This window comes from Ambystoma mexicanum, chromosome 5p (genome assembly GCF_040938575.1).
Source record: "Ambystoma mexicanum isolate Mex_15411 chromosome 5p, UKY_AmexF1_1, whole genome shotgun sequence".
Lineage (NCBI taxonomy): Eukaryota > Metazoa > Chordata > Amphibia > Caudata > Ambystomatidae > Ambystoma > Ambystoma mexicanum.
Genome location: NC_090930.1, coordinates 295,892,950 through 295,907,202, shown reverse-complemented (window position 1 = coordinate 295,907,202; position 14,253 = coordinate 295,892,950). Strand labels below are relative to the sequence as shown.

At 56.9% G+C, this 14,253-nt stretch overlaps 1 protein-coding gene across 4 annotated transcripts in view; it reads right to left on the bottom strand.

Annotated features, from left to right (window-relative positions):
* The window catches only part of NRK (Nik related kinase), a 1,461,188-nt gene that overhangs the window by 29,533 nt on the left and 1,417,402 nt on the right, over positions 1-14,253 (bottom strand). The gene's annotated exons all lie outside the window — the stretch shown is intronic.

Here is a 14,253-nt window from a genome sequence, read left to right as displayed (position 1 = left end):
CTTGGGAGACAGAAAAATAAATAAAAGTTGGGTTAAGGATATACAATTACAATAGAAGGATTTTTTTTTTAAACCGCCGTTGAAAGAACAGAACAATGTGCCTATACGTTCATCTTTAAATAATGTTGCAGGATACATTGAGTATGATTGATCCCGAAAGCTAAAGATAGTTGGTTACTGAAATGTAAGGGTAGTACATGTTGTGAGGTATTGTATTTGTGAACCGGGTCTCTTTTAGAAACAGATGCACTGTGGTACAGAAGCCCCTCCTGATGGCATTTCTATTCTCGACACCTTGAGCAAAAATGGGCAGACACAAAGCAGTACCAGTTGAAACATGTCTGTTTAGGTGGTAGAAGAGCTTAAATGAAATGGACATTTAAGAAATTGGATGACTTGACTCTTTTGTGCAGTAAATAAACTGTACCTTTTCAATATGATTTAGAGATAAATTTGAATATTTAGATAGTTATATTGTTTGATTGTATGCACACATGACATACCTGTATGAGAGAGCACTTGGGTTTTAATTATATGTTTAGTTGGTTTATGGTTTATATATTTCCCTGTTCTGGGAATAATAGAAATGTATAGCTAAGACAACATTTATTTTTCTAATTAAACAGAACGGATATCGGTAAGTTTCTCATTTTGTATATAGTAGATTGTTCATTTCAATATTGTATATTCTAGAACGTTGTTTGTGAAAAACATTTATTTGACCCCCTTTGCTCAAGACCTCAATGATGCATTCACTGAATTTGCCAACTGATATGTCCTGCTGGTGGTGCCTGGCAAGAGCAGAGACATCAGAGCCCTGGGAGAACCTGTGTAGGTTCAGCACGTTCAAAGATTGCACTTTTAAACTGTCCTCATGAATCGTAGGTCACGTGGTAAGAAGGAGAGAATGGATTCAATTCTTCTATCACTAAATGTAATATGGGAAAGGGATGGCACCTTGCTTTACTGTGTGTTCAATGAATTTCTGTGATGAAGAGTAATTTTAAATGCATTGGCCCTCATTACAACTCCGGCGCTAAACCATGACACTATTAGCACCATGGTTGGTGCCGGTGTTGTAACGGGTCTGCCATGGTTCAATGGGGAATTACCACCCCATTCCAAGGTTGGCGGGGCGGTAATTCCCCATTGAACCATGGACCTTCCCCATTCCCATTTTCGCCCCATAGGGCTCAATGGGAATGGGGAAGGCGCTAAGTACGGTACCGCATTTTGCGGTACCGTACTTAGCACCAAGGTCCCTTTGCGGGACCTCGTAGTAAGGCGCTAAGTGTTCAACGGCGCCACAGCCTTTTACGGTGCCGTTAAACACTTACAGGGTAATTCATAGAATTTCGCAGAAAAGTGTCGCAAGCGGCTGGCGCAGAGTGTCCGCGTGCGATTGTCTGCGCCAGGCACGTGCGCTAAAACCGATTTCCGCGCACAGCGTATTCATGGATTTCAGGCTCCCAAACCAGCCGTGGCGCAGAGTATCGCAGCGACCCTGCAGCAGCGCCAGTAACGCCCCCAAGAACGCCCTCGCGCAAGGAAAAGCCATCAAAATCGCTAAATCATTGCAAAGGGCTGCGCTAACCCTGGACCAGTCTACAGGGCTGCCAAACAAGGAACGCAAAGCGGGTAACGTGCATATCAGGGGTACGCGTGAAGTTATACACGCGATTAGCCAGGGTACGTGTATTACAGGGGTACGGGAAGTTCTACACGCGATTGGCCAGGGTACGTGTATTACAGGGGTACGCGTGAAGTTTTACACGCGATTAGCCAGGGCACGTGTATCACAGGGGTACGCAGGAATCATCACACGCGATTTGGCTGGGTACGTGTATTACAGGGGTAGACGGGAAGTTCTACACGCGATTCGGCTGGGTACGTGTATTACAGGGGTGCGCGGGAATTCTCACATGTGATTTGGCCAGGTACGTGTATTACAGGGGTGCGCGGGAATTATCACACGCGATTTGGCTTGGTACGTGTATTACAGGGGTACACGGGAAGTTCTACACGCGATTCGGCTGGGTACGTGTATTACAGGGGTGCGCGGGAATTCTCACATGCGATTTGGCCAGGTACGTGTATTACAGGGGTGTGCGGGAATTATCACACGCGATTAGGCTGGGTGGGTCCTCACAGGTGTTCCCTGTACACCCTCCACGGCCCCTGCAGGCAGCCCACAAAACAGGGGACTACCCTGCACACCTGCTCATGTCCCCCTGCACCCCCACCCCCCAGCAGTGCAGGGGCAGCCTCCACCAGGCCCCCACCCATGTCTCCCAACACCCCCACCCCCCAGCAGTGCAGGGGCAGCCTCCACCAGGCCCCCACTCATGTCTCCAACCACCCCCACCCCCCAGCATCCAGGGGCACCCTCCACCAGGCCCCCACCCATGTCTCCCACCACCCCCAACCCCCAGCCACCAGGGGCACCCTCCACCAGGCCCCCACTCATGTCTCCCACCACCCCCACACCCCAGCATCCAGGGGCACCCTCCACCAGGCCGCCACCCATGTCTCCCACCACCCCCACCCCCCAGCATCCAGGGGCACCCTCCACCAGGCTCCCACCCTTGTCTCCCACCACCCCCACCCCCCAGCAGTGCAGGGGCACCCTCCACCAGGCCCCCACCCATGTCCCCTATCACCCCCACCCCCCAGCAGTGCAGGGGCACCCTCCATCAGGCCCCCACCCATGTCCCCTATCACCCCCACCCCCCTGCCACCAGGGGCACCCTCCACCAGGCCCCCATCCATGTCTCCCACCACCCCCACCCCCCAGCAGTGCAGGGGCAGCCTCCACCAGGCCCCCACTCATGTCCCCTATCACCCCCACCCCCCTGCCACCAGGGGCAGCCTCCACCAGGCCCCCATCCATGTCTCCCACCACCCCCACCCCCCAGCAGTGCAGGGGCAGCCTCCGCCAGGCCCCCACTCATGTCCCCTAACACCCCCACCCCCCAGCATCCAGGGGCACCCTCCACCAGGCCCCCACCCATGTCTCTCACCACCCCCACCCCCCAGCCACCAGGGGCAACCTCCACCAGGCCCCCATCCATGTCTCCCAGCACCCCCACCCCCCAGCAGTGCAGGGGCACCCTCCACCAGGCCCCCACTCATGTCTCCCAGCGTGCTACGTGTATTTCAGGGGTGCGCGGGAAGTCCCACTCGCGAATAGCCTGGGCGCGTGTATTTCAGGGGTGCGCGGGAAGTTCCACACGCGAATAGCCTGGTCGCATGCATTTCAGGGGTACGCGGGAAGTTTTACACGCGACTTCAGCAGGGTACGTGTATTTCAGGTATGCGCGGGAATTCTCACACGCGATTTGGCTTGGTACGTGTATTACAGGGGTGCGTGGGAAGTTACACACGCGATTAGGCTGGGTGGGTCCTCACAGGTGTTCCCTGTACACCCTCCACGGCCCCTGCAGGCAGCCCACAAAACAGGGGACTACCCTGCACACCTGCTCATGTCCCCTTGCACCCCCACCCCCCAGCCACCAGGGGCAGCCTCCACCAGGCCCCCACCCATGTCTACCACCACCCCCGCCCCCCAGCCACCAGGGGCAGCCTCCACCAGGCCCCCACTCATGTCCCCTATCACCCCCACCCCCCAGGGGCAGCCTCCACCAGGCCCCCACTCATGTCTCCCTGCACCCCCATACCCCAGCCACCAGGGGCAGCCTCCACCAGGCCCCCACTCATGTCTCCCACCACCCCCACACCCCAGCCACCAGGGGCACCCTCCACCAGGCCCCCACTCATGTCTCCCACCACCCCCACCCCCCAGCAGTGCAGGGGCAGCAGGCAGTCGGGCAGCAGCAGGTGGGAGCGTGCTCGGGCTCTGGGGGGCAGTAGTTCGGCCTTCCGGGCAGGAGCGTGGTATTCCGTGTGCGTACGCGTGGCCAGCTTGGTACGGAGTGATTTTGCACGTGAAAATCCTGCACGTCAGCGTGAAAACTGAGGAAAGGCCCTCAGCGCGTAAGCGCGTCTGTGACGTGACCCGCACAGGTGTTTCCCACACAGCACGTGATGACAGAGCACACGTGGAAAGACTGCACGTCAGAGTGTAATCGCGTGTGATTGGTGGAAATGGCCCTACACGCAGAAGTGACAAAGCGTGTGATTGGTGGAAATGGCCCTACACGCAGAAGTGACAAAGCGTGTAATTGGTGGAAATGGCCCTACACGCAGAAGTGACAAAGCATGTAATAGGTGGAAATGGCCCTAGCGCGTACACGCCGCGTAAGTGACGCTGGACGTGTGGGCCTGTATAAAAGGTACGTGTAGAACACGTTTTCCTTGTACGTGCTTTTCGTGGAGAGCGAGTGGGGGAATTCTGTACTTCTTGTCGTTTCACACGCGATTTACTTCACGGCGTTTCTAGTTCGTATTCCCTGTTACCTCTGACAGCTTTTTCTCTTTTTTCTCCTTTACTGGTTTACCTGGGCCTGTTCCCTCAAACAGTGTTCCCTTCTACTGTTGTCCTGTCTCCTCAGACAGCGGACAAATCTTCTTTTGGCGGGGGTGTTGCCAACCAAACGTGCTCCTTTTACACGCTCGTTTACCTGGCAGACGGTGAGTCACGCACGTATCTAACATCTGTGCTAGCCCCGTGTGTAGCCTACCCCTTCAGAGGTCATTCTAGGCTGCGTGTGACACGCATACGTTCATTCTTGTGTTTCTGGGTGCCACAGTGTAGTGCAGGTTTTTCTTTCTGCACACGTGGTCTAGCAGGGGTTGCGTGCACGTCATCTCCCTTTTTTGGGCCTCCTGTGCGTTGCGTGACCCGTCATCTTTCCCCAGGGGTTACATTCAGCCTTGCTAGAGCACTAGGGTACAATTACCATCTGGTACCCAACCCCTTTGACCCCCAATTGCCCAGGACAATAGTCTACATCCACTCTCATACGCACATTAACATCAGTGCCATGGCTGGGAGGCGAGGATTCCGTAAGGGTGGCAAAGGTGGAAGAGCCACAAGTGGTGGCCGTGGTGGATCCGGTAGGGGACGTGGTCGTAACTTGCAGGGTGAGCCTGTCCCCCCATGTGTGGAGGACCAGTCACGGGCACCCATAATCCCCCCCCCCCTCCCATTGAGGCTGATGTGGCTGACACCATCCATGCTCAGCCCTTGTTGGACCAGCCCATTGTGGCACCAGACCTGGCTGACTCCATGGCTGACTTCCAGGTCAGCAGGGCTACGACACGTGCGCTGGTGCACGTTGATGCCATCATGCCACGTGGATCTGGGGCAGCAAGGTCATCTGCTGCACCAAGTAGGCAGGGCGGAGAGGCTGCAGGGGCAGCTGCGGCTCCATCCACCCCAGCCCCCACACACCCATCCAGGACAGTGTCGGTCCTAGTCCATGCTGCTGACATTCCCCCTGACACCATCACACTAGAGCTAATGCCTGCACCAACTCCCATGCTGAGTGTGCAATCCCACACTCCTGATACAGAGTCCACCAGGGCTCCTGCCCCTAGTGTCCAGAGCGGCGCAGGACACTCAGGATCACCACCACCTTCCAAGCGGAAGAGGAAGAGTGCTCGTCCGGCACAGGCTGATGCCCCAGACACGGCTACACAGTCCGGCCCGTCCAGGAAGCCCAGCTTCACGGATGACGAACTGAATGCACTTGTCGAGTATGTGTCCGGACATGACAACGAGATGGTCATTGTTGCAGGATCCAAGACCACACCTGCACAACGCCAGGCACACTGGCAGACCGTTGCGGACATCGTAAGTGCCCTTGGAATTGTGAGGCGCACAGCCAATGATTGCTATAAGCGCTGGAATGACCTAAAGCGCAGGGCAAAGAGTAAGCTGGCCTCAAGTCATGCCGCAACTCTAGTGACTGGAGGTGGGTCTCCAGTAGTAGACATGGAACTCACTCCACATGAGTCAGTCGCTGGGACCTACGTCACGGAGGAACAGATCCAAGGCGTGGGAGATCTGGCTGATTACGAGGCATTGTCCGGTGAGTGCACATGCATGTGTGTGTCATCCATGTGCATGGTGTGTGTGTGAGGGCTTCTGTTCGGGTGCCAGGTGAGAGTGTGTGCGCCTGAGTCGTATGGGTCAGCCATGTGCTTCATGCAATCCTTCCTGCGCAGCTGCAATCCTTCCTGCGCAGCTGCATTTGGCCATAGCAGTATCCCTTCTGCCAACAGTAGACATCTAGCCCAACTGCACGCCAGTTGCCCTTGAAGTGTCACCTTGCCACAACATATTTGCTTCTTTTTCACTGTTCATTCAGTCAGTTTGTTTGCATTCCACCACTTTCACTAGGCATGTCGCTGTCCACTAGTCACATGTCTGACATGGGTATGGTAAAGTGGAGTGACTTTGTTACCTGGATATCATTTGTACACACATGTCCCTGTGCAATTGGACCATTTCAGACTGGCAGCTCCAGGTGAAAAATCTGACCTGTTAGAATTAGAAAAGCTATTACATGCGGGCAGCTGCACAGGGTGATAATAGCGACAGCAGTGATACTCCCACAATAGGGTAGCCGTGTGGGCCATGAGCCCATGGAGGTGTTTTATCTTCCCAGGATCCACGCAGGTGGGTTCTGGTGTGCATCCTGTCCTCGGACCTCCTGGGTGGCCTCCCCAACCCCCCTGGGCCCATCAATGGCCATTTTTGATTGTTTCTTATTTTTATTTTTATTTTGATTTCTTTTATTCCCTATTTTTTTGGGACGATCTGTTGGCTTCCGTGGTTCCTGTGGGCATACGCTGCATTGTGGCTGGGCACATGCAGGCTTGTAATGTATTTGGTTCAGATGCTTGGGTTTGAGTCACACACACCCCTCCTACTTCCCGTTTCCATGGGCTTGTAAAGGGTGTGCCCAAGTGACAGTGAATTACACAGTGACGTTGGACTCCCATGAGCTGTGTGGGCAGTCTGTAGTCAATACTGTGTATACATTCCTAGTGCATATTGCTGTTGTGTTGTACACTGCATGTTGCATTGATGTGTAACTCTTCTTCTGTGTCTACCTCCCAATTTGCAGGTCCCTTCCTCATGTCCACACAAGGACCTCTAGTCTGGAGATGGGGTCCATGTTGGCAGCAGTGCACCTACAACTCTACATGGCGACAACACTGCACAGTTGGTAGTGGTGGGAGTGCAGGCATTTCCAGGTGGTGAGACTACTAATATGTAACATTTGTGATGTCATGTTGATGGTACTACGTGCTCAAGTATGTTGTTGGTCCGGCATTGCTGTGAGCATTTCAGGTGTTGCAGGTTTCTAATAGTGCCACTGTACATAGTGAGACTGATGTCATGTTGTGGGGATTACTTTGTTTACCTGCAATTAGCATGACATGGCACGGTGTGTCGTGTGGCGGTGCTGGGGTTGGGTTGGCTGACATGGCACTGTCCTCTTGTTGCATTTTGCAAGTGGGTATTCATTTTAGCTGCTTCAATGTGTAACTTCACAAAACTGCATTGGTGGTGTCTGTGTGGGTAGGGATGCACACATTGTGACACTTCCAGGTGAACAATCTCAGGCTGATATGGTTTTGACGGTTCATTCTCCAGACATTCAGGATCAGTGTAAGGTGAGTCATCATTGATTGTCAGATGGAATGTGCCAGGGCAGTGTGGACTCCACCGGGGTGTGATTTCTATGTGAAGTAATTAGCCACTAGCTGTGTACAGGCTGCCTCCCCCCGTGCCCTTTCCCCTCCCATGCGCAGCGGCTGTGCATGTGGTTGGGGATGTGGGGCCACCACCATGTCCACGGCCAGGCCCCGGCGTGTTGCAACGTTGTGCAGGACACATGCTGCCACTATGATCCTGCACACTACTGGGGGAGCGTATAACAGCTGCCCGCCAGAACGGTCAAGGGAGCGAAAGCGTGACTTTAGCACTCCGAATGTGCGCTCCACTATGCCCCTGGTTGTAATGTGGGCTGTGTTATATCTTACCTGGGGTGGCGTGGTGGGGTTCCGAATTGGCGTCATCATGTGGGGGCTGAGAGGGTAGGCACTGTCCCCTGTGGAGGTGGTGATTGGTATCATTGGTGGGGTTGTGACCTTGCTCAGTATCCAACATGCATGCATGTGCAGTGGCATACATACTCATCAAGCAGCCATGTATCGCCATGCCGCCCAGCTTCTAGGTCCCGGCTTAGGGTGGACATTCGGTAAATGAAGCTGTCGTGGGTGGAGCCGGGATAGTTGGCATATACTGAGGTGATGATTCCCTTGGCATTACATGCTACCTGCACGTTGATGGAATGCCAGTGCTTGCGGTTCCTATAGATGTGCTCAGATGCCCTGGGGGGACGTAGAGCCACATGGGTGCAGTCGATGGCACCTAGCACTTTGGGGAATCGTGCCACAGCGTAAAAATCCAGGGCGGCAGCATGCCTTTCTGCAGGTGTTCTGGGCAGGTATATGTGCCTGCGGACTGATGGCCGTGCAGTGATGATGTTCAAGACCTGGTGTAGGCAGCGTGACTGGGTGGCCTGTGACACCCCACCCACTATGGCACTTGTCCGCTGAAATGATCCAGTGGCTAAGAAGTGCAGTACATTGAGGACCTTCTCCAGGGGGCTGAGTGCTTGGGAGCACAGGGTGGGTGATGTGAGGTCATCCTCCCACTCACTCACCAGGTCCAGTATAATGTGTGGTGGAAACCTGTACCTCCCATACACCTGGTCATCAGGCATCCCGAAAAGGCTGGTTCTGGGTGTGAATATTCTGGCCCTGACTATCCTCCTCCTCCTCCTTTGGTAGCCCACTGCCACTGCTGCTAGGAACGGTATGTTCATCCTGGCGTCTGAGCTTGTTATTGTTAAAGTGCGCAAATTTATGCTTTGCGCGTGTTCTAGGCGAGCGTGTGACCCGCGCACCCCTGGAATCCAGTTCCCAGTCCAATAGCGTGTGGAAATTCACACGCACCACGGGATACAGCGTGTGACCTGCGCACCCCTGGAATCCAGTTCCCAGTCCAATAGCGTGTGGAAATTCACACGCACCACGGGATACAGGTTCGCTGACGTACTTGCGTGTGTAAGTGCCCGCGCACCCATTAAATACACGTACATAGGCCAATCGCGTGTACGCGCACTTTTGTCCAATTACACGCGATGACACTCTGACGTGCAGTCTTTCCACGTGTGCTCCGTCATCACGTGCTATGAGGGAAACACCCGTGCGGGTCACGTCACAGACGCGCTTACGCGCTGAGGGACTCTGGTCCAATAGAATCGCGTATACGTGCTGACGCGCTTACGCGCTAAGGGCCTTTCCTCGGATTTCACGCTGACGTGCAGGATTTTCACGTGCCAAATCACTCCGTATCAAGCTGGCCACGCGAAAACACACGGAAAGACCACGCTCCTGCCCAGAAGGCCGAGTTACTGCCCCCCGTGCCCCGAGCAGCCTCCCACGTGCCATCTGCTGCTGCCTGCCTGCCTGCCTGCCTGCCTGCTGCCACCGTGCCCTGCCATTTGGTGCCTGCACATCAGCCATCTGCAGGGGTCCAGTTGCTGTGTCCACCCCTGCTGGAACTGAAGACTCCCGACTGGGATTACATCGCTCCACAGCCCAGCCCCAGGAGCCAGTTGCCCACCCACACCTGCCTCTGGGGTTGCCATGTCGGGCACTTCCACATCTGGCACCAGTGGCAACCCCAGGCCAGAGGGGCAGAGGGGCACCAGCTTCACTGTCACCGAAGTTGGTGTCCTGGTGGAGCATGTCCTGGGGCAGTATGATGCCCTCTTTGGATCGTCCCGCGCCAGCAAGGAAGGACGGCAGAGGATCTGGGCCAACTGTGTGGTTGCCATCAACGCGGAGGGGGTGGCAACCCGCGACGTCCTGAAGATCAAGAAGCTCTGGGAGGACTTGAGGTCCAGGACCCTTGTGAAGGCCCGGCGCCTCGTGGAGGGGGGCCGGGGCCGCATGAGTTCCATCCAGATGAGGGTCCTGGAACGCGTACGCCCAGCGCTCCACGCCCAGATCCTTGAGAGGGAGGCCCGTCTGGAGTTGAGCGGTAAGTGTCCATGCATTACTGTGTGAGACAGGGCATGTTGCGGTGTGCTGGTTCTATGATACTTGCCTGTATGTGTGCCATAGGCCATGTATGCATGTATGTGTGCAGGGACATCATGGTAATGCATGTGCGACCAGTGATGTGTGACCCACATGGTTGTTGCATGTGTTCAAATGCCGCATGGGGAGCCCTATGCAGATTTTGAACATGAGAGCATGCCAGTCTCTGTACCTAGACATGGGTGGGGGTGAGGGATGGGTGCTGATGCCAGGTACATATATGGTAGCCATGTCTGTGTGCCTGACCTGCGTGTCTGTGACTTGTGCATGCCATGGATGCATGACACATGTGTGTGACAATGCACAGATTCAGTAAAGCAGCCAAATTACCGCTGTGTTTGGTGTGTTTGGGGCCAGATGGATGTGACTGAGGTGAAGTGTGTGCATGTGATAGGCATGAGCCATGATGCATGTGAGTTACATATCATTGAATGTTCCAAGAGTCCATTGGACATGCATGGAAATGTCCATGGCATGCACCATGCCTGTTACTGTGTGTGTTTTGCCTGGACTGACCCATGTGTTGTGGAGGGACATGATGGAAGTGTACTTTGACAGTGGTGCTCATCTGCTATTGCTTCCTGTCTAGGGGACCATTGTACAGTGCCCTGATGCTTGTGTTCTTTGTCTCCCTCTACGCAGCGGCTAGTGAAGAAGAGGGCGGAGACGGCGCTGTGGAGCAAGGCGGCGGGGATGCCCCCACGGCTGCAGCGGAAGGGGTGGGTGAGCCCCCACAGGGGCCTGCTATGGTGGGAGACGGTGAGGAGCCATCCAGGTTGGTGGTTTGCACAGAGGAGGAGGAGGCCGCCACTGGGGCACACATGGGGCCTGGTGGGGGCCTCCCTGCTGGTGCAAGTGGTGCAGTCCAGGGCCAGGGGCAGGAGGCAGCACAGGTCACCGTGGAGGGGCCTGTGCATGTCGCTGTCCCTGACCCTGTGAGTGCACCACCATGCACCAGCAGGGATGCCCCGTCCCAGGCCTGTCCGCAGGTAGAGGGGATGTCCATGTCACCTGACTCCCCTCCACCTGCGGACGTGGGAACCCCTGGCCGTGCGGAGAAGGTCCTGATTGGGGTGGCGATGCGCACGGCTGTGATTCATGATGCCGTGCGTGCTTCCCGGGAGGAGCACGCACGGCATCACGAAGTGCACCGTGCCGACGTGGCCCAATTGGGATCGGCCATGTTCGGGGGTTTCCTGCATGTGTTGGCCAAAGTGGCGGCCCTCTCCTCCTCTGTGCAGGCTATCCACCAGTCGTTCTCCTTGCCGTCTTCCAGCCCAGATGCCACCAGGGCCCCCTGTGGACCTGCCCCGACCAATGCAGCCAGCTCGGTGGGGATCCCATCCCTGCCACAGTCGGGAGTCAGTGATCCAGCAGGGGTGGACACCAGAGCAACTGGACCCCAGCAGATGGAGGATGTGACGGCATCATCGGGCAGGGCACGTGCACGACGGCGTCGGTGGTTTCCATCAGCCTGGATGCCGTCGTGCTGGCACAGGCAGTTGCGTCGGAGGCAGCAGCAGGCTCAACGTGGGAGGCATCATGGCTCGGGGCCATCAACATCAGGGGTGCAGGCATCGGCCGGAGGGCAGGAGAACCCTGGAATGGGAGTGGCTTCCGTGTGGGAGCGGTTGTGCCAGCGGATAGGTGCGGAGCGGCAGCGGGCAGAGGAGGAACGGCTCATGATGGTCAGGGCGGAGGACTCCATGCGGAGGGCGCTGAGGCGGGCTGAGTGCCTCGAGGGTCTTCGCAGGGTGTTTGAGCTTGACACTGCGTTAATCCTGCGGGACCTCGGGGCCAGGGAACATGCCCGCCTCCAAGCCATTGACCAGGAGTTCGATGATGCCCTGGCCCATGACAACAACCAGTGAGCCGTCCGAATAGCCCGCTGCCTTTGTATATAGTTGTATAGTTAGGGTTAGGTTTCCTTTGTTTTTTTGATTTTTTTTGGTAGCGATTGGACAATGCACCACTTTTTTGTATATAGTTCAGTTTTTAGTTAGTAGTCATAGTTAGGTTTAATTTGGTTGGGCTCATGGACCCAGGATGATCTTCTTCATGGTTCTTCGTTGGCTTATTTTTATTTTTCAGATTATTTTCTTGGACATTCATCTTGTTTTGTTTGATTTGCTTTGTGTTTTTTCTTATTTCATTTCCATTCTACTTGCTGTTCAATACATTATTTTTTTTTATTCTTCAATGTGTCGTATCATCTCATTGCTTTCAGGCATGTCATGTTGGGTGTTTTGTCATTCACTTGCAGCCATTGTGTGTGACAGACATGTGTTCAATTGCATTATTTAAATTGGGGGTGTAACATGTAATTGCCTTTGATATGTGGGTGGGTGTGATAGTTGGTTGGGCCTTTTGGCAGGGGAGGATGGGCATTACGGACATGATTGGGGAATGTTGGGACCCAGGTGCAGGGGGGCATGGATTGGACATGGGTGGGGGCCTGCTGGCAGGTGCCCCACAGTGCTGGGGGGTGGGGGGGGGGGGTGGGAGACATGAGTGGGGGCCTGGTGGAGGGTGCCCCTGGTGGCTGGGGGGTGGGGGTGGTGGGAGACATGAGCTGGACATGGGTGGGGGCCTGCTGGCAGGTGCCCCACAGTGCTGGGGGGTGGGGGTGGTGGGAGACATGGGTGGGGGCCTGGTGGAGGCTGCCCCTGGTGACTGGGGGGGTGGGGGTGCTGGGAGACATGAGTGGGGGCCTGGTGGAGGGTGACCCTGCACTGCTGGGGTGTGGGGGTGGTGGGTGACATGAGTGGGGGCCTGGTGGAGGCTGCCCCTGCACTGCTGGGGTGTGGGGGTGGTGGGTGACATGATTGGGGGCCTGGTGGAGGCTGCCCCTGCACTGCTGGGGTGTGGGGGTGGTGGGTGACATGAGTGGGGGCCTGGTGGAGGGTGACCCTGCACTGCTGGGGTTTGGGGGTGGTGGGAGACATGAGTGGGGGCCTGGTGGAGGGTGACCCTGGTGGCTGGGGGGTGGGGGTGGTGGGAGACATGAGTGGGGGCCTGGTGGAGGGTGACCCTGCACTGCTGGGGTTTGGGGGTGGTGGGAGACATGAGTGGGGGCCTGGTGGAGGGTGACCCTGGTGGCTGGGGGGTGGGGGTGGTGGGAGACATGAGTGGGGGCCTGGTGGAGGGTGCCCCTGGTGGCTGGGGGGTGGGGGTGGTGGGAGACATGAGTGGGGGCCTGGTGGAGGGTGACCCTGCACTGCTGGGGTTTGGGGGTGGTGGGAGACATGAGTGGGGGCCTGGTGGAGGGTGACCCTGGTGGCTGGGGTGTGGGGGTGGTGGGAGACATGAGTGGGGGCCTGGTGGAGGGTGCCCCTGGTGGCTGGGGGGTGGGGGTGGTGGGAGACATGAGTGGGGGCCTGGTGGAGGGTGACCCTGCACTGCTGGGGTTTGGGGGTGGTGGGAGACATGAGTGGGGGCCTGGTGGAGGGTGACCCTGCACTGCTGGGGTTTGGGGGTGGTGGGAGACATGAGTGGGGGCCTGGTGGAGGGTGCCCCTGCACTGCTGGGGTGTGGGGGTGGTGGGTGACATGAGTGGGGGCCTGGTGGAGGCTGCCCCTGCACTGCTGGGGTGTGGGGGTGGTGGGTGACATGAGTGGGGGCCTGGTGGAGGCTGCCCCTGCACTGCTGGGGTGTGGGGGTGGTGGGTGACATGAGTGGGGGCCTGGTGGAGGGTGACCCTGCACTGCTGGGGTTTGGGGGTGGTGGGAGACATGAGTGGGGGCCTGGTGGAGGGTGACCCTGCACTGCTGGGGTTTGGGGGTGGTGGGAGACATGAGTGGGGGCCTGGTGGAGGGTGACCCTGGTGGCTGGGGGGTGGGGGTGGTGGGAGACATGAGTGGGGGCCTGGTGGAGGGTGCCCCTGGTGGCTGGGGGGTGGGGGTTGTGGGAGACATGAGTGGGGGCCTGGTGGAGGGTGACCCTGCACTGCTGGGGTTTGGGGGGGTGGGAGACACGAGTGGGGGCCTGGTGGAGGGTGACCCTGCACTGCTGGGGTTTGGGGGTGGTGGGAGACATGAGTGGGGGCCTGGTGGAGGGTGCCCCTGCACTGCTGGGGTGTGGGGGTGGTGGGTGACATGAGTGGGGGCCTGGTGGAGGCTGCCCCTGCACTGCTGGGGTGTGGGGGTGGTGGGTGACATGAGTGGGGGC